General features: G+C 41.1%; 1 long non-coding RNA gene across 1 annotated transcript in view; it reads left to right on the plus strand.

The window, feature by feature from the left end:
* The first annotated feature begins 4,975 nt into the window (after positions 1-4,975).
* The window catches only part of LOC125960952 (uncharacterized), a 275,883-nt gene continuing 261,405 nt past the window's right edge, over positions 4,976-19,453 (plus strand). Inside the window, exon 1 of the long non-coding RNA XR_007471151.1 lies at positions 4,976-5,063. This is a non-coding gene — a long non-coding RNA (uncharacterized LOC125960952). The remainder of the gene's footprint in view (positions 5,064-19,453) is intronic.

Below are 19,453 nucleotides of genomic sequence, written 5' to 3' on the forward strand. Positions count from 1 at the left end.
GGTCGTGTGGCTGACAGGATCTTGGTGCTCCAGCCTGGTGTCAGGCCTGAACCTCTGAGGTGGGAGAGCTGAATTCAAGATACTGCACCACCAGAGACCTCCCAGTCCCAGGTAATATCAAACAGCAAGAGCTCTCCCAGATTTCTGTCTCAACACTAAAACCCAGCTCCACCCAATGGCCAGCAACCTCCAGTGCTGGATGCCCCATGCCAAACAACTAGCAAGACAGGAACACAATCCCACCCATTAGCAGAGAGGCTGCCTAAAATCATACTAAGTTCAGACATGCCAAAACACACCACCAGACATGGCCCTGCCCACAAAATAGATGAGATCCAGTCCCACCCACCAAGACACAGGCACCAGTCCTCTCCACCAGGAAGCCTGCAAAAGCCACTGAACAAACCTCACCCGCTGGGGGCAGACACCAGAAATAAGGGGAACTATGAACCTGCAGCCTGTGAAATGGAGACCCCAAACACAGTAAGTTCAGCAAAATGAGAAGACAGAAATATGCAGCAGATGAAGGAGCAAGGAAAACACCCACCAGACCAAACAAATCAAGAGGAAATAGGGAGTCTACCTGAAAAAGAATTCAGAGTAATGATAGTAAAGATGATACAAAATCATGGAAATAGAATGGAGAAAATACAAGAAATATTTAACAAGGACCTAGAAGAACTAAACAGCAAACAAATAATGAACAACACAATAAATGAAATTAAAAATTTTCTAGAAGCAATCAATAGCAGAATAACTGAGGCAGAAAAATGGATAAGTGACCTAGAAGATAAAATAGTGGAAAATAACTACTGCAGAACAAAGAAAAAAGAAAAGAATTGAGGACAGGCTCAGAGACCTCTGGGACAACATTAAATGCACCAACATTCAAATTCTAGGGGTCCCAGATGAAGAAGAGAAAAACAAAGGCTCTGACAAAATATTTGAAGAGATGACAGTTGGAAATTTCCCTACCATGGGAAAGGAAATAGTCAATCAAGTCCAGGAAGTGCAGAGTACCATACAGGATAAATCCAAGGAGAAACACACCAAGACACATTAATCAAACTATCAAAAATTAAATACAAAGAAAAAGTATTAAAAGCAGCAAGGGAAAAGCAACAAATAACATACAAGGGAATCCCCATAAGGTTAACAGCTGATCTTTCAGCAGAAACTCTGCAAGCCACAAGGGAGTGGCAGGACATGTTTAAAGTGATGAAAGGGAAAAACCTACAACCAGTATTACTCTACACAGCAAGGATCTCACTCAGATTCGATGGAGAAATTAAAACCTTTACAGACGAGCAAAGGCTAAGAGAATTCAGCACCACCAATCCAGCTTTACAACAAATGCTAAAGGAACTTCTCTAGGCAGGAAACACAAGAGAAGGAAAAGACCTACAATAACAAACCCAAAACAATTAAGAAAATGGGAATAGGCACATACATATCAGTAACTACCTTAAAGGTGGATTAAATGCTCCAACCAAAAGACATAGACTGGCTCAATGGATGCAAAAATATTTTATATATGCTGTCTACAAGAGACCCACTTCAGGCCTAGGGACACATAGGACTGAAAGTGAAGGGATGGAAAAAGATATTCCATGCAAAGGGAAATCAAAAGAAAGCTGGAGTAGCAATTCTCATTCAGACAAAAGAGACTTTAAAATAAAGACTATTAGAAGAGACAAGGACACTACATAATGATCAAGGGCTCGATCCAAGAAGAAGATATAACAATTGTAAATATTTATGCACCCAACATAGGAGCACCTCAGTACATAAGGCAAATGCTAACAGTCATAAAAAGGGAAATCGACAGTAACACAATAATAGTAGGGGACATTAACACCCCACTTTCACCAATGGACAGATCATCCAAAATGAAAATCAATTAGGAAACAGAAGCTTTAAATGACACATTAAACAAGATGGACTTAATTGATATTTATAGCACATTCCATCCAAAAACAACAGAATACACATTTTTCTCAAGTGTTCATGGAACATTCTCCAGGATAGATCATATTTGGGTCACAAATCAAGCCTTGGTAAATTTAAGAAAATTGAAATTGTATCAAGTATCTTTTCCAACCTCAACGCTATAAGACTAGCTGTCAATTACAGGGAAAAAATCTGTAAAAAAAAAAAAAACAAACAAACACATGGAGGCTAAACAATATGCTACTAAATAACCAAGAGATCACTGAAGAAATCAAAGAGGAAATCAAAATATACCTAAACACAAATGATAAGGAAAACAGAGATCCAAAACCTATGGGATGCAGCAAAGCAGTTCTAAGAGGGAAGTTTATAGCAATACAATCCTACCTCAAGGAACAAACAACATCTCAAATAAACAACCTAACCTTACACCTAAAGCAATTAGACAAAGAAGAACCAAAAAACCCAAAGTTAGCAGAAGGAAAGAAATCAAAGATCAGATCAGAAATAAATGAAAAAGAAATGAAGGAAACAATAGCAAAGATCAATAAAACTAAAAGCTGGTTCTTGAAGATAAACAGAATTGATAAACCATTAGCCAGACTCATCAAGAAAAAAAGGAAGACTCAAACCAATAGAATTAGAAATGAAAAAGGAGAAGTAACAACTGACACTGCAGAAATACCAAGGATCATGAGCTTACTACAAGCAGCTATATGCCAATAAAATGGATAACCTGGAAGAAACGGACAAATTCTCAGAAAAGCACAACCTTCCCAGACTGAACCAGGAAGAAATAGAAAATATAAACAGACCAGTCACAAGCACTGAACTTGAAACTGTGATTAAAAATTTTTCAACAAACGAAAGCCCAGGACCAGACAGCTTCACAGGCGAATTCTATCAAACATTTAGAGAAGGGCTAACACCCATCCTTCTCAAACTCTTCCAAAAAATTGCAGAGGAAGGAACACTCCCAAACTCATTCTACAAGGCCCCCATCACCCTGATAGCAAAACCAGACAAAGATATCACAAAAAAAGAAAACTACAGGCCAATATCACTGATGAACATTGATGCAAAAGTCCTTTACAAAATACTAACAAACAGAATCTAACAACACATTAGAAGGGTCATACACCATGATCAAGTGGGGTTTATCCCAGGGATGAAATGATTCTTCAATATACTCAAATCAATGTGATACAGCATATTAAACTGAAGGATAAAAGCTCTATGATAATCTCAATAGATGCAGAAAAATCTCTTGACAAAATTCAACCATTTATGATAAAAACTCTCCAAAAGGGGGAAGAGAGAAAATACCTCAACATAATAAAGGTCATATATGACAAACCCACAGCCAATATCATTCTTAATGGTGAAAAACTGAAAACATTTCCTCTAAGATCAGGAAAAAGACAAGGTTGCCCACCTTTGTAGTAGACTATACTACAAAGCTAATCAAGACAGTATGGTACTGGCACAAAAATAGAAATGGAATAGGACAGAAAGCCCAGAGATAAACCCACGCCCATATGGTCACCTCAGCTTTGATAAAGGAGGCAAGCGTATACAGCTGAGAAAAGACATCCTCTTCAATAAGTGGTGCTGGGAAAACTGGACAGCTTCATGTAAAAGAATGAAATTAGAACACTTCCTAACACCATACACAAAAGTAAACTCAAAATGGATTCAAGACCTACATGTAAGGTCAGACACAATAAAACTCTTAGAGTGTTCTGCCTATGTTTTTCCTCTGGGACATAAATCACAGCAATATCCTTTTTGGCCCACCTCCTAGAGAAATGGAAATAAACAAATGGGACCTAATGAAACTTCAAAGCTTTTGCACAGCAAAGGAAACCATAAACAAGACAAAAAGACAACCCTCAGAATGGGAGAAAATATTTGCAAATGAAGCAACTGACAAAGGATTAATCTCCAAAATTTACAAGCAGCTCATGCAGCTCAATATCACAAAAACAAAGAACTCAATCCAAAAGTGGGCAGAAGACCTAAATAAGACATTTCTCCAAAGAAGATATACATATTGCCAATGAACACATGAAAGGATGCTCAACGTCACTAATCATTAGAGAAATGCACATCAAAACTACAATGAGGTATCACCTCACGACGGTCAGAACGGCCATCGTTAAAAAAAATCTACAAAGAATAAATGCTGGAGAGGGTGTGAAGAAAAGGGAACCCTCTTGCACTGTTGGTGGGAATGTAAATTGATACAGCCACTATGGAGAACAGTATGGAGGTTTCTTAAAGAACTAAAACTACCATATGACCCAGCAATCCCACTACTGGGCATATACCCTGAGAAAACCAAAATTCAAAGACAGTCATGTGCAAAATGTTCATTGCAGCTCTATTTACAATAGCCCGGAGATGGAAACAACCTAAGTGCCCATCATCAGATGAATGGATAAAGAAGATGTGGCACACATATACAATGGAATATTACTCAGCCATAAAAAGAAACGAAATTGAGCTATTTGTAATGAGGTGGATAGACCTAGAGTCTGTCATACAGAGTGAAGTCAGTCAGAAAGAAAAAGACAAATACCATATGCTAACACATGTATATGGAATTTAAGAAAAAAATGTCATGAAGAACCTAGGGACAAGACAGGAATAAAGACGCAGACCTACTGGAGAACAGACTTGAGGATATGGGGAGGGGGAAGAGTGAGTTGTGACAGGGCGAGAGAGAGTCATGGACATATATACACTACCAAACATAAGGTAGATAGCTAGTGGGAAGCAGCCTCATGGCACAGGGATATTGGCTCAGTGCTCTGTGACAGCCTGGAGGGGTGGGATAGGGAGGGAGACACAAGAGGGAAGAGATATGGGAACATATGTATATGTATAACTGATTCACTTTGTTATAAAGCAGAAACTAACACACCATTGTAAAGCAATTATACTCCAATAAAGATGTAAAAAATAAATAAATAGATTGCCATCTGTATACCAGGCCAAAAAAAAAAAACTACAAAGAATAAATGCTGGAGAGGGTGTGGAGAAAAGGGAACCCTCTTGCAGTGTTGGTGGGAATGTAAATTGATACAGCCACTATGGAGAACAGTATGGAGGTTTCTTAAAGAACTAAAACTACCATACAACCCAGCAATCCCACTACTGGGCATATACCCTGAGAAAATCATAATTCAAAAAGAGTCATGTACCACAGTGTTCATTGCAGCTCTATTTACAATAGCCAGGACATGGAAGCCACTTAAGTGTCCATCAACAGATGAATAAAGATGATGTGGCACATACACACGATGGAATATTACTCAGCCATAAAAAAGAAATGAAAGTTATTTGCAGTGAGGTGGGTGGACCTACAGTCTGTCATACAGAGTGAAGTCAGAAAGAGAAAAACAAATACCATGTGCTAACACATATATACGGAATCTAAAAAAAGGGGGGTTCTGACGAACCTAGGGACAGGACAGGAATAAAGACGCAGATTAGAGAATGGGCTTGAGGACATGGGTGGGGAAGGGTAAGCTGGCACGAAGTGACAGAGTAGTGTTGACATATATACACTACCAAATGTAAAATAGATAGCTAGTGGGAAGCAGCTGCATAGCACAGGGAGATCAGCTCGGTGCTTTGTGACCACCTAGAGGGGTGGGAGAGGGAGGGTGGGAGAGGGAGGGTGGGAGAGGGAGGGTGGGAGAGGGAGGGTGGGAGAGGGAGGGTGGGAGAGGGAGGGTGGGAGAGGGAGGGTGGGAGAGGGAGGGTGGGAGAGGGAGGGGATATGCATACATGTGGTTGATTCACTTTGTTGTGCAGTGGAGACTGGCACAGCATTATGGGGCAATTATACTCCACTAAAGATGTTAAAAAAAAAAAAGAGCTCCGGTAGCATTGTTCACTGAAGTTTCTCTACTTCCTGGGAAACAGATTCACTTTAGTTGCACAGGATTGAAAGATGGGGCCCACATGGTATGGGGTAAGTTTCTGCAGTTCATTTCTTTCTTACCTCTGAAAAAATGATTTCATAGAATAGAACAGAGGCTTTGACTTCAACTCATCAAAACTGATTTAATCAAAAGCAAAACATAATTAAAAGAAACAAAGGCACTCAGAACATCAGCACTACTTTTTCTTAAAAAAAAAAAATGGAGTCCAAATCAAACAGCTAGTGATCTTCTGGTCAAGATGAAAAAATTAAACCTCTATCAGCAGATAACATTACTTCTCATAGAGGCAGATGTCATCATAGTTAAGACCTTGGCTGTACCATCTTCCAGTTGTGGTACCTTCAGCAAGTCAATTTTTTATAATGGAGATAATATACGACCTCAGTGAACAGACTGGCTTAAGAAAAAAAAAGAATAGAGATTGGTATTTGGAACCTTTTTCCCAAACCAGTTTAAGAGTACCACCCTCGATGCATATGGACAGGGAGTTGACCCCTAAAATCATTTAGAGCCTTTGTTACACAAATACCCTTTAGGAATTTAAGGGAAACTGCCTGTTAAGATGAAGTAGGTTGGCAATGAAGTCATTTTGACTGAAATTCAGTTTTTTATCATGTTCTTTGTATTTTGAAGTACAATTTATATTTTATGGCAAGACGAAAAATTTAAAACACACAGAAAATGTTCTGTCCTTTGGCCTCCTCTCTCCCCTCTACTGTGCACTGTGTACCTACATTATACATCCACCAAACCTCCCCCATCGGCAGGAATACCTGCTCAACCATAAACAGCAACATTCTCCCAGCATCAACAACTCCTTAAAAGGTAACACTTTTTTTTTTTTTTTTTTTTTTTTTGCGGTACACAGGCCTCTCACTGTTGTGGCCTCTCCCGTTGCGGAGCACAGGCTCCGGACGCGCAGGCTCAGCGGCCATGGCTCACGGGGCCTAGCCGCTCCGCGGCATGTGGGATCCTCCCGGACCGGGGCACGAACCCGTGTCCCCTGCATCGGCAGGCGGACTCTCAACCACTGCGCCACCAGGGAAGCCCCTTTGTTAATCTCTTAAAGGGCCACAATGACGTTTAGATGTGGACTGTGTAAACTGTCAATAATGCATCCTTTAATGTACAGCCCTCTGTTTCAAAAAGCTATGCAACTGTGCCTTTGACTTCTAATGGGAAGAATGGTTCTCAGAGCTTTCTGAGATGCTGTTCCCAGGTTACAATCTTCAATTTGGCTAGAATAAGTTTCCATTTCTTTTAAATCAACTAATTTTTCATGGACAATGTCAGATCAACCTCCAAATCCTCGTTTATTTCAAACCTCGTCCTCATTTCTTGCTGCTTTCTCTTCAAAACTCTCATCCTGTGTCATATTCCCAGTAAGTCAATGTTTAGCTAAAATTAAAGGAATTATTCCTGTGAAATGTTTAGTAATGAGTATACAAAATTTCACCTGAGCAAGTTGTTTTGAGCACAATTCCATTTTGGCAAACAAGTATGACTGGTGAAACAATGAACTGTCAACTGTCTTATCCAAGGCAGTGTCAGTACACTTCCATTATACTTGATCTGGAATAACAGGTTTGAATTGTGCAGGTCCACTTATACATAGTTTTTTTTCAGTAGTAAATATCCTGGCTGCAATAGAATATGTGGGCACTTGTGGCAGCAGCAGGGCAGGCACAGTGACAAAGACTGGAAAGTAATGAAGACACTGGGCCCTTAGAAGATTTGCCTGAGTGCACAGGCAAGACAGTAAAGGAAAAAGGAATTGACACTGAGTACTTATGTGCTTAGTAATAAGCCATTAGAGACATTAGCATCTTGATCATCAAGAGGGGATAGAAAATTTTTGGATGAGACATCTTGGGAAATTTTCTGAACCCTATGATTTCTAACAAGACATCCTGAAAGAGCGATCATGAGCATCTCCAGCCTAGCTCCAAAAATGGATGCTTGCGGGCTGACAGGAAAACAGAGAGAGTTTCTTCTCCTAGAACAAGCGTCTACTATTTTGCTATTCCCTCTCAGTTTTGCCCCATTCTGATTTATTAACCCCTTATCATATGATCGGAAGCAGGCGGGCGCTGCTAGGAGAGGTAGGAGACATCGGCCTCCCATTAGAGATTGTCCTCCCTCTGTATTTTGCTGTACGCACTTGCCGTCTTGTGTCTCCAAAGGATCTGGGTTTTCCGAGCATCTTGGTGCTTGTAGCAAATCAGATCAAACAAATGTAAGCGACTATACAGTTCCCACCTACAGATCAACATTTATCAGCCAAGAGCATGTCACTTCTCGTCTGGTGACCATCTGATGGAGAAGAAGATGCAGGGTACAGGCTACTGCATTTGTCCTGGAGCTGCTTGGATTTTCAGCTCCATTGCTGAACAACTCTGGCCCTCAGATTCTCCGACTTCTAATTCTTCTATTAGAAACTCTTTTCTTTCCCCTACCTTCAAGTGCCCTCTAGACTGAATGTCACCAAACTGCCGTGTATCAGTCATCTAACCAGTCCTCTCCAAGCTGGAGGACAAGTGTGGCCTCTGGCACTCCATTGGGAAACAGCAATGTGAATTCTATTATGTCCGTCCTTCTTGGGGGGGGGAAGCCTGTATAGCACTAATGTCCCAAATATAATCTGCTCAGCGGTATGGCAGCTTCTGAGGTGGCTGCTCTCGAGTCACACAAGAGAATATGAAGAAAATAAAGTTTACACTGAGGTTTTACTCTGCAGTGAAGGCTCCCTCACATCTCTCAAAGCGAAATAACTACTTTTCTGTCAACTATAACCTGTACACACTTCTATTGTAATGCCCCTAACCTTTTGTATTTTTTAAATGATTATCTGTCTTCCTTTAGAAGAGGAAACGCTGGGGAAGGAGGACAGATAATTTGTCTCATTTATCTATCCAAAGTATTTGCCTCACCGTTTGACACATAAGAGGTCCTCAATCAATTTGTTGAATATTTTTACATCCTGAAATTCATTCTAGAAGAGGTTGGGAAAAGAAATGTAACAGCCACTAGTTATTGCAGGAAAATACTGATGCAAAAAGAGTAGGCTTTTGCTTTTTCATAGACAAGGAAGAATTAAATGTGTTAGAGTTCTCCAGAGAAAGAACCAGTGGTGCATATGTATACATGTACATGTGGGAGATTATAAGGAATTTGTTCCAGCAATCATTAAGGCTACAGTCCCAATTTCTGCAGTTGGCAAGGTGGAGACCAGGGGAGCTGGTGGTGTAATTTTAGAATAAATGCCAGCAGACTTGAGACCCAGGAGTTTCCAAAGTTTTAGTTTGAGTCTAAAGGCATGAGAAAGCCTCTATCCCAGTTCAAAGGCCGTCCAGCAAGTAGTCCCTCTTGTTCAGGGGAGGGTCAGGCTTTTTGTTCTATTCAGGTCTTCAACTGATGGAATGAGGGCCACCCACATACGGAGGGCATCTGCTTTACTTGGTCCATTGATTTGTGTTAAACTAATCCAAGAACACTCCCACAGACACACCCAGAATGTTTCTGCAAATATCTAGGCACCCTGTGCCCAATCAGGTCGACATATAGAAACTATTATTGGATTGGCCAAAAAAGTTCGTTCAGGTTTTTCCATGATATGAAAACCTGAAGGAACTTTGTGGCCAACCCAATACATTAAGTATATAAAAGTCCAAAGTGAATAGATCATCCCCTATCCTCTTACATTCATTCAAACACATAAGGACGTACTATGTGCCTGGCATTACGGGATTCTCTTGCTTCCCTCCCTTTTCTCTCTCATGGGGTCTAACATTCTACCAAGGTGGTGGGTGGCACCCACATGCTAGAAGGGACAGGTGAGCTGGGGCAACACAGACATGATCTGGAAACAATGAGAAGGTAAATGCCCCATCCCAGCCCCCAGACAGGACTCTCCACTCAGATTTTCATTTCTAGGCAATACTGCTGGGGAGAAACGCTTTCCTCCCAGAGAAATCAAAGGAAGGCTTACTTGGAATGATTCACACACGGATTCTCAAACTTGGCTGTACTTTTAAAATCACCCTGGGAGCTTTAAAAGCCACTTATGCCTGAGCTCCGATTAAATTAGAACATCTAGGGGTGAAGCCAAAGCATTCATAGTTTTAAGAAGCTCCCAAAGCGATTCTGTAGCCAGGGTCGAGGGTCACAGATGTTACACTGATTTACACAGTCCTACATGTTAGGCTCCTGATTATAATTTCCTAAGTGCTCACTTGTCTGCACTACCATATACACCACTCTTGCTGGGGGTAGAAATACGGTAAAGATGAGAAATACGGTAAAGATTGGACATCCTGGTTAAGTTGTCCAATGGGTCAGTGGAAAAAAAAATCAGTCCAGTGTCACTGTTGAGAACTGGTTTTGGCTTGAGATTCAATGGCTCATGCACGTGTGTTAGCCTCTTGCTAGAACTATTCCCTCTTGCTCTGTTCTTCCTCAGTCTTGGTGCCTCTGTCTGTTCTCAATGACAGAGACAAATACCAATGTCTGATCCAGTTGCTTGGTCCTCTCTCACCTGAGTTTGTCACCAATTTTTCAAAGTAATGGGTAACACTGGGCAGCTTATTATACCGTGGCAGCATGGCGGACTCCTCACAGCAGGAGGCAATGGAGTCTCCACTTATGGTCAAGGCAGCCCAGCTACAAAAGGGGGAGAAGCCTGATTTATGCCAAATGGGCTCCCACAAGGAGGCAGGGATGGAGTGCAAAAAACTTTCCTGGACCCTACAGAGAAGAAGCATTTTACAGTGGGAGGAAGCCAAGCCCAAAGCCTTCCTCTCGCCCAGTTCCTGTCTCCTGTAAATAATGGAATCAATTCTGAGAGTCTCAGGACTTGTAGGGGTAGCACACCTGAGTGGTTTAAGAACATAGGCTATCCAGACGAAACAACGCAAGTTTGAATTCCAACATTACCACGTATCACCTGTGTGACTTTGGGCAAATTACTTAACCTCTCTCATTTATTTTGCTCAGTTAAGAAAGGGGATAATGAAAGTGCTTGCCTAGTAAAGTTGCTTTATAATTATAGAATATAAAGCACGTGGAGAGGTTAGCACAGTGCTCAGCACATAGTAAAGCTCAAGTAAATGTGAGTTATTCTTAATGTAAATGTACCACCCAGAAGTCCTTGCATTTTAGATTATACTAGTGACTAAGGAAATGTCATGTCCCATCACAGTCTGGGCTGCCTGTCATGAGTACCAACTATTAGCTTAGTCACCCCACACCTTGGCCAGGGAGAAGTCAGCCTGGTGGCCCATGAGGAACCACCTCATGCCCAGAGCTGACCACACCACTAGTGGCAGATGGGCCCAGCCCTATGCAGTAGACTCATCTTTCTGCCATGTCTAAAGTGCTTGCATCACTGTCTCTACTGCTTTCCAATCCCAATCTCTCTCCGGTTCATCTCAAAGACTGAAGTGAGCCCTAGACCCCAGCCAATTACTTAGAGGGCTTGAACCTTTCACCTAATTCATACAAACTCTTTTCCTCTGGAGAGCACGCCTATGAGCACTACCACCCATCTTCAAGCCTCCAACACATGACTCACAGCATTCCCTCAAAGCAGACCTCTCCCCAGGTAGCCACTATCCTCAGCCTACATGGGACTCATCTCTCAAATTTGCTATCAAACTTGCTATTCAGTTGCCAGGCTACCTATTAGTCTGATGCCCTAGTACATGTCCCCACATCCCTCATGAGAAGGAGTTAAACTGATCCAGCCAGCTCCCTCCTCTTCGGTAAGAGTTACGAGTGTGCCACAGAGTCATGCTTACACCGGGATCTTATTCACCTTTGCTTCCAAAACACTCTATCCCTCACCTGCCTGCTGATCAAAGCTTTGATGTCTTTGGCACTTGTGGGTTTCACCTCTTGCTCCCATCTCTACTTTGATACTTCAGTCTAATTTAAGAATCATTTAATATAGGTATGTCAAATACAGAAGTCAGTACACAATCCATGGCAAACAGATTGCAGCAAAAGATCAGGAGCCAAAAATTTTAAGTTTAATCCATTTTCTATGGTTTATAAATATCTCAAACTTCTTTTGGTCTTTATATTACACAAAAACTAAGTCAACGGTGAGGGGCTGCAAATTTTTCATTTATTCAGTGTCTATATATGTATCAGACAAGGGGCTCCTGGCTTTTGAATTCCCAGGGAGGAAGCCAGCCACTACCAGTGCTCAGGGTAATGTCTGAGCTTCACTGCACCAAGAGGAGATGTAGCCCTGTCTGCATTTCCCTGGCAGAGAAACCGTCTCTATCCTCATCATGAATTCCCTTAAAAGATAATTCCTTTCCATCTACATGTCTGTCTTTGTCTATGACTTGATCACATTTGGGGGTCAAAATGCTTTCCAACGGGACGCAAAATTATAAAACGTTTGCCTTTAGAAAGGACTGTTGAAATAACCGAGTTGAGTGATTCCCAAAGCATGGGATGCATTCCACTAGAGAATGACAAGATTGTAGGGAATACATAAAACATTAACAGTGAGTCACATGGTAACATAGTATTCTCTCTTCAATTCTCTTCCAACCACCCTGATTGGTCTGGGAGAAGGTTTCAGTTTGGTGCTAATATATCTTCAGCACCTCTCTAGCACTTCCTAAACTGCCTTTTACATAGAGAAGCCTGTCTCAGAATCTTCTGACCACCTCATCTATCTTGGATTAACAAGGTTTTATTTTAATTTATTCATTTTACGGTTACCTGCTATTTGTGATGTCATATCAATTTTTTTTTTAATTTGCAGCCACAATAGAACATTTCCTTTAAAAATTTTTTAAACGAGTCAACTTAAGAATAAATTAGAACACAGATATATTCGTGTTGCAAAATTTGCCAAGGCAATATACAAATTGAAATTCAACCCGATTTTACCAATGAAGAAACTGACACCTGGGGACCTGATGATGATACTGATGCCCACAGTCACATGTCTGGCTGACGGCGAAGCCAAGACAGGAAACAGTCCTGTCAATCCTGAGTAAATACTGTTCGATAATTCCATTAGGAATATGACAACATAAAAGAGAATATAGTGGGCCTTCATGTGCTCACACACCCTGTTCACTTCTACTACACTTACTTCACACCTAGTTGGGAAACTTTCTACTGCAGCATTATTGAAAGTGACTTCCTTCTCTGTTACATCTTCTACGTTGTATGTGAACATTTAGGCCTTCATTTCAGAAATTAGGAGATCAACAAGTGAGTTTATTACAGGATAGTGAATGTTCTGCCTCAATTTCACAAATGAGAAAATACAAAAATGTGCTTTGAAATTAAGCAGTGATCCCCAATTAGCAAACAGCATAATTACATCCAACATTGTAACAATACTGTTTTCTTGCATTTACAACTCCCTAGTTATGATTCTCTAATGGGAACCACAGCAGAATGTCATCTTTTGCTAGGAGATTAATATACCATAAGAAAGAATGGCCTCCCATGCCCCAAGCACATCAGACAGTATTTCTTTGTCACATGTAGAGCAGAGCTAGCTACACATTTGCCCCTTGGGAGGATACCATGTTTGCAAATGAGCATACATGCTCTTAAAGATACAGTTTCTTTCCACCCTTAAGATTATTCTTTGCAGCTGGTTGATTGATTACCAGAGATTTCTCATTACCTAGATGCTTGAGGTTCCTCCATGACAGTCTATCAGTTGGGGCCCAGATGCAATCATAATCAACAAACATTGGTGAAGCACGACCGAGCATACTACAGTTTTAACCAACCAATAGTAGCTGTCATTATTGGAAACTTGGCTCAGCATTTTGCATGCATTACTTCATATACTCTTCACAGCACCCCTGTGATCCCCATCTTCCATGTAAGGAATCCAAACCTTAGAAAAGTTAAGTTCTTACCCAAAGATACGAACTCAGCAGTTGCAGAACGAGGATTTGAATACACACCTTTCTGACTCCCAAAAGCAAACGGTTAACCACAAACTCTGAGAACTTACCAGGACAATGCAATGCTCTGTGCCAGGTGGGGTGATGAGACACAGTCAACTCAGGCCAAATCATAATTTACTCATAACCCTTACAAGGCTGGTTGTTTCTGAACGTTCACCAGGTTGATAACAGTGTCAAAATAATAAAGGATTTTTTAAAATCAACATTTTTAGGGAAGCTAGTAATACCCACAATACAGCCATTTTTAAATAAAAATGCACTTATATAAAATTATAGGATGAATAACTAGTAAAATACCTATATAACTGCAATAGTTTTCTTGTTAATGCTATAAAAAATGACCAAACTTAGTGACTTAACACAAATTTGTTCTCTTACAGTTCTGGAAGTAGGTAGTCCAAAATCAGTTTCACTGAGCGAAAATCAAGGTGTTCGCAGGGCTGGCTCCTCCTGGAAGCTCTCGGGGAAAAATCCTTCCCTCGACTTTTCAACTTCTAAAGGCCTCCTGCATGCCTTAGCTGCCGCTTGCTTCCCAGCATCAGCACAACCTCTCGCTACCATCTTCATATCAACAACTGAGTTCGGGCCTCCTGCCCCACTCTTATAAGGACGCTTGTGATGACATTGGGCCCACCTGGATAACCCAAGATACTCTTCCCATCTGAAGACCCTTAATTTAATCACATCAGTAAAGCCTCTTTTGCCATGAAAGGTAACATAGTCACTGATTCTGGGGGTTAGGACACGGACATTTCTGGGCCATTATTCTGTCCACCACAATTACCAACACGTACATTTTTTTAGTTGAAACAAAATTTTAAATTAAATTGGAAAGGAATCGAACTTTACTGTAATCACCTGCGTCCAATTTCCAATTAATTTATGGTTTACTGGGGCTTAATTTCATGGCTAAACAATGATTTCTTTTTCCTTCTGGGTGAAAACTTTCTGGAGCACGTGGGTGCAGTGACTGGTAGGGCTCTGGGTTACCAAGCAGAAACAAAGGTAGAGATTATAAAAATGCAGAAAGTGGTTAAATAAATTCATTTACTGTTAGCAGTTCACTAGGAATAAGTGAAGGAACTAAGAGGATTAAAGGAGGAGAGAGGGGAAAACCTACAGCTTCTTGACTGGGCGTTGAGATCAGTCATGATTAGAATCAGGACATTCTAATCATGTTCTGATTAGAACAGGCATAGCAAGAAATCACGTGCTCCATAAGCATGGGTATGTTTTGTCTTCTAACCACGGAAGAGATCTGCACTGCTAAGAGGCCCTTGACATGTGACTGGATACCAACCAACCAACAAAAGACAAACAAACAAACGATCAAAAATTTGGCAAAATCTGAGTAGGGCAAGCCCATGCAGAAATGTACTTGCTTTTGTTTGGTTTCTCCTTTGAACTGGTGTTTGGAGAACATCCACTCACTTAATGCCCTAAGGAGAGATGGACAGTCTCCTGATAGCTCATTCTGGTTAAAAAAAAACAACAACCCTACAAGGGTTGCTACACAGATAGAGCTGTGTTTTGAAGGTTCAAGTTGCTGCTTCTAGAAGAATCAAGTGACACTGAAAGTACATCTGTGAAGAGATCGACACAGTTCTAATACTGTACTGGAGACTTGTTCTAGCTAAATGTTTCCCTTTTTATTCAGGCTTGCTTCTAATGACATTTCAACGTGTCTATTCATCTCCTAGGAGGACATTAACTAATACATAATGTTACTTTATTAAGAACCTATAATATAGCTTGTTTTCTAAAATAATCAAATGTGAAAATATATTAGATGCTTTGAAACAACTAGCCATACCTAATTAACTATTTTTATTACCCTAATTAGAATTCCTATATATCAGTGAGGACAGAGAAAAAGAGACGACTTGGGCTGATAGTTCCTAAAACTTGCTCTAGTGTTTCTCAAACTTTAATGCATATACAAAGCACTCAAGGATAGTGTTAAAATGCGGATTCTGGTTCAGTAGGTAGGGGAAGGGGCAAAGGGGGAAGCTCATGGATTCGCACTTCTTATAAGTCCCTAAGTGATATCACTGTTGCTATGCTTCCCCCTTTAAGTAGTGACCTCACAGAGAACTTTATAAAATTACAAATTCCAAAGTACCACCCCAAACCTTCTCGCAGATCTGAAATTTCAACAAGCCCCTTCTGACTGTTTCTATACCACCAGCCTTACACTGTTTAAGTGAGCTGAGGTGTCACAACCCAAATGCCTGCTGGGAGCATGTGGTTATATAAATACTTAAATTGGATTTATTTTAAAATGGGTGCTAAGCTGGTTGGGCTGGAACTAAGCTTCAGACCAGCCTTAATCACATGCCTTTTAACATGCTTTGCAGCCAGTACACGATGGCAAATAATGGTACACAGCCCACCAGTTTATAACCTCTGAGCCTAGAGTTGGCAGTCTTAACATTTTGGAGACTATGGCCCCTGTGTGAATTTGTTATAAATTATGGGACATCTACCCCCATAAAAGTCTACACACACACATGCACACATTTCATAAAGAGTTTCAGGAAGTTGCATGTTTCCCAGTTTGTCCATGGACTCTTGAAGAGTTCATGAACCTCTGGCTAAAAGTCCTTGGTCCAGTTACTCTGCCTTGCAAACACCATCTGTTTTAGTAATGGACAACATACTACTTTTAAATATCTTGATATCATTTTGACTCCTCTAGGAAAACTATCTCTGAAACTAACCTACTGCACCTGGCTATGGGCTTCTTCACACCCACTCTACCCACCCCCAGGTGTTCCTCAGAACCTGCCTTCAGGCTGCACTACCCGTCTCCGTTTTCCATCCTGTCTTGGCTTGCTCCCTGGTTGAGCTTCTAAAACGTCCCCCCTCCAATTGCAGTTATTCCTTCTGAGGCCAAGCCTCTGTCTTTCAAGTTCTTTTTACCTGTCTCCCAACTTGGAGAGTTTGGGACTGCTACCTTTATTTTTTTATTTTTATTTTTTTGCGGTACGCGGGCCTCTCACTGTTGTGGCCTCTCCCGTTGCGGAGCAACAGGCTCCGGACGCGCAGGCTCAGCGGCCATGGTCCACGGGCCCAGCCGCTCCGCAGCACGTGGGATCCTCCCAGACCGGGGCACGAACCCGTGTCCCCTGCATCGGCAGGCAGACTCTCAACTACTGCGCCACCGGGGAAGCCCTAGTGCAGCATTTTTGAAAGTGACTTCCTCCTCTGTTACATCTTCTAGGTTGTGTGTGAACATTTAGGCCTTCATTTTAGAAATAAGGAGATCAATAAGTGAGTTTATTACAGGATAGTAAATGTTTTGCCTCAATTTCACAAATGAGAAAATACAAAAATGTGCTTTGAAATTAAGCAGTGATCCCCAATTAGCAAACAGCGTAATTACATCCAACATTGTAACAATACTGTTTTCTTGCATTTACAACTCCCTAGTTATACGATTCTCTAATGGGAACCACAGCAGAATGTCATCTTTTGCTAGGAGATTAATATACCGTAAGAAAGAATGGCCTCCCATGCCCCAAGCACATCAGACAGTATTTCTTTGCCACATGTAGAGCAGAGCTAGCTACACATTTGCCCCTTGGGAGGATACCATATTTGCCAATGAGAATACATGCTCTTAAGAGACAGTTTCTTTCCACCCTTAAGATTATTCTTTGCAGCTGGTTGATTAGCAGAGATTTCTCATTACCTAGATGCTTGAGGTTCCTCCATGACAGTCTATCAGTTGGGGCCCAGATGCAGTCATAATCAACAAACATGGGTGTACCACGACCGAGCACACTACAGTTTTATCCAACCAATGGCAGTTGCCATTATTGGAAACTTGGCTCAGCATTTTGCATGCATTACTTCATATACTCTTCACAGCACCCCTGTGATCCCTATCTTCCATGTAAGGAATCCAAACCTTAGAAAAGTTAAGTTCTTACCCAAAGATACGAACTCAGCAGTTGCAGAACGAGGATTTGAATACACACCTTTCTGACTCCCAAAAGCAAACGGTTAACCACAAACTCTGAGAACTTACCGTGACAATGCAATGCTCTGTGCCAGGTGGGGGGATGAGACACAGTCAACTCAGGCCAAATCATAATTTACTCATAACCCTTACAAGGCTGGTTGTTTCTAAACATTCACCAGGTTGATAACGGTGTCAAAATAATAAAGGAGTTTTTAAAATCAACGTTCTTAGGGAAGAAAAGCTAGCAATACCCACAATACAGCCATTTTTTAAATAAAAATACACTTATATACAATTATAGGATGAATAACTAGTAAAATATCTATATAACTGCAATAGGTTTCTTGTTAATGCTATAAAAAACTACCAAACTTAGTGACTTAACAAATTTGTTCTCTTACAGTTCTGGAAGTAGGTAGTCCAAAATCAGTTTCACTGAGCGAAAATCAAGGTGTTCGCAGGGCTGGCTCCTCCTGGAAGCTCTCGGGGAAAAATCCTTTCCCCGACTTTTCAACTTCTAAAGGCCTCCTGCATGCCTTAGCTGCCGCTTGCTTCCCGGCATCAGCACAACCTCTCGCTACCATCTTCACACCAACAACTGAGCTTGGGCCTCCTGCCCCACTCTTATAAGGACGCTTGTGATGACATTGGGCCCACCTGGATAACCCAAGATACTCTTCCCATCTGAAGACCCTTAATTTAATCACATCAGTAAAGCCTCTTTTGCCATGAAAGGTAACATAGTCACTGATTCTGGGGGTTAGGACACGGACATTTCTGGGCCATTATTCTGTCCACAATTACCAACATGTACATTTTTTTAGTTGAAACAAAATTTTAAATTAAATTGGAAAGGAATCGAACTTTTACTGTAATCACCTGCGTCCAATTTCCAATTAATTTATGGTTTACTGGGGCTTAATTTCATGGCTAAGCAATGATTTTTTTTTCCTTCTGGGTGAAAACTTCTGGAGCACGTGGGTGCAGTGACTGGTATGGCTCTGGGTTACCAAGCAGAAACAAAGGTAGAGATTATAAAAATGCAGAAAGTGGTTAAATAAATTCATTTACTGTTAGCAGTTCACTAGGAATAAGTGAAGGAACTAAGAGGATTAAAGGAGGAGAGAGGGGAAAACCTACAGCTTCTTGACTGGTCGTTGAGATCAGTCATGAGTAGAATCAGGACATTCTAATCATGTTCTGATTAGAACAGGCATAGCAAGAAATCACGTGCTCCATAAGCATGGGTATGTTTTGTCTTCTAACCACGGAAGAGATCTGCACTGCTAAGAGGCCCTTGACATGTGACTGGATACCAACCGACCAACAAAAGACAAACAAACAAACGATCAAAAATTTGGCAAAATCTGAGTAGGGCAAGCCCATGCAGAAATGTACTTGCTTTTGTTTGGTTTCTCCTTTGAACTGGTGTTTGGGGAACATCCACTCACTTAATGCCCTAAGGAGAGATGGACAGTCTCCTGATAGCTCATTCTGGTTAAAAAAAACAACAACCCTACAAGGGTTGCTACACAGATAGAGCTGTGTTTTGAAGGTTCAAGTTGCTGCTTCTAGAAGAATCAAGTGACACTGAAAGTACATCTGTGAAGAGATCGACACAGTTCTAATAC

Source organism: Orcinus orca, chromosome 14 (assembly GCF_937001465.1).
Source record: "Orcinus orca chromosome 14, mOrcOrc1.1, whole genome shotgun sequence".
In the NCBI taxonomy this organism is placed as follows: Eukaryota; Metazoa; Chordata; class Mammalia; order Artiodactyla; family Delphinidae; genus Orcinus; species Orcinus orca.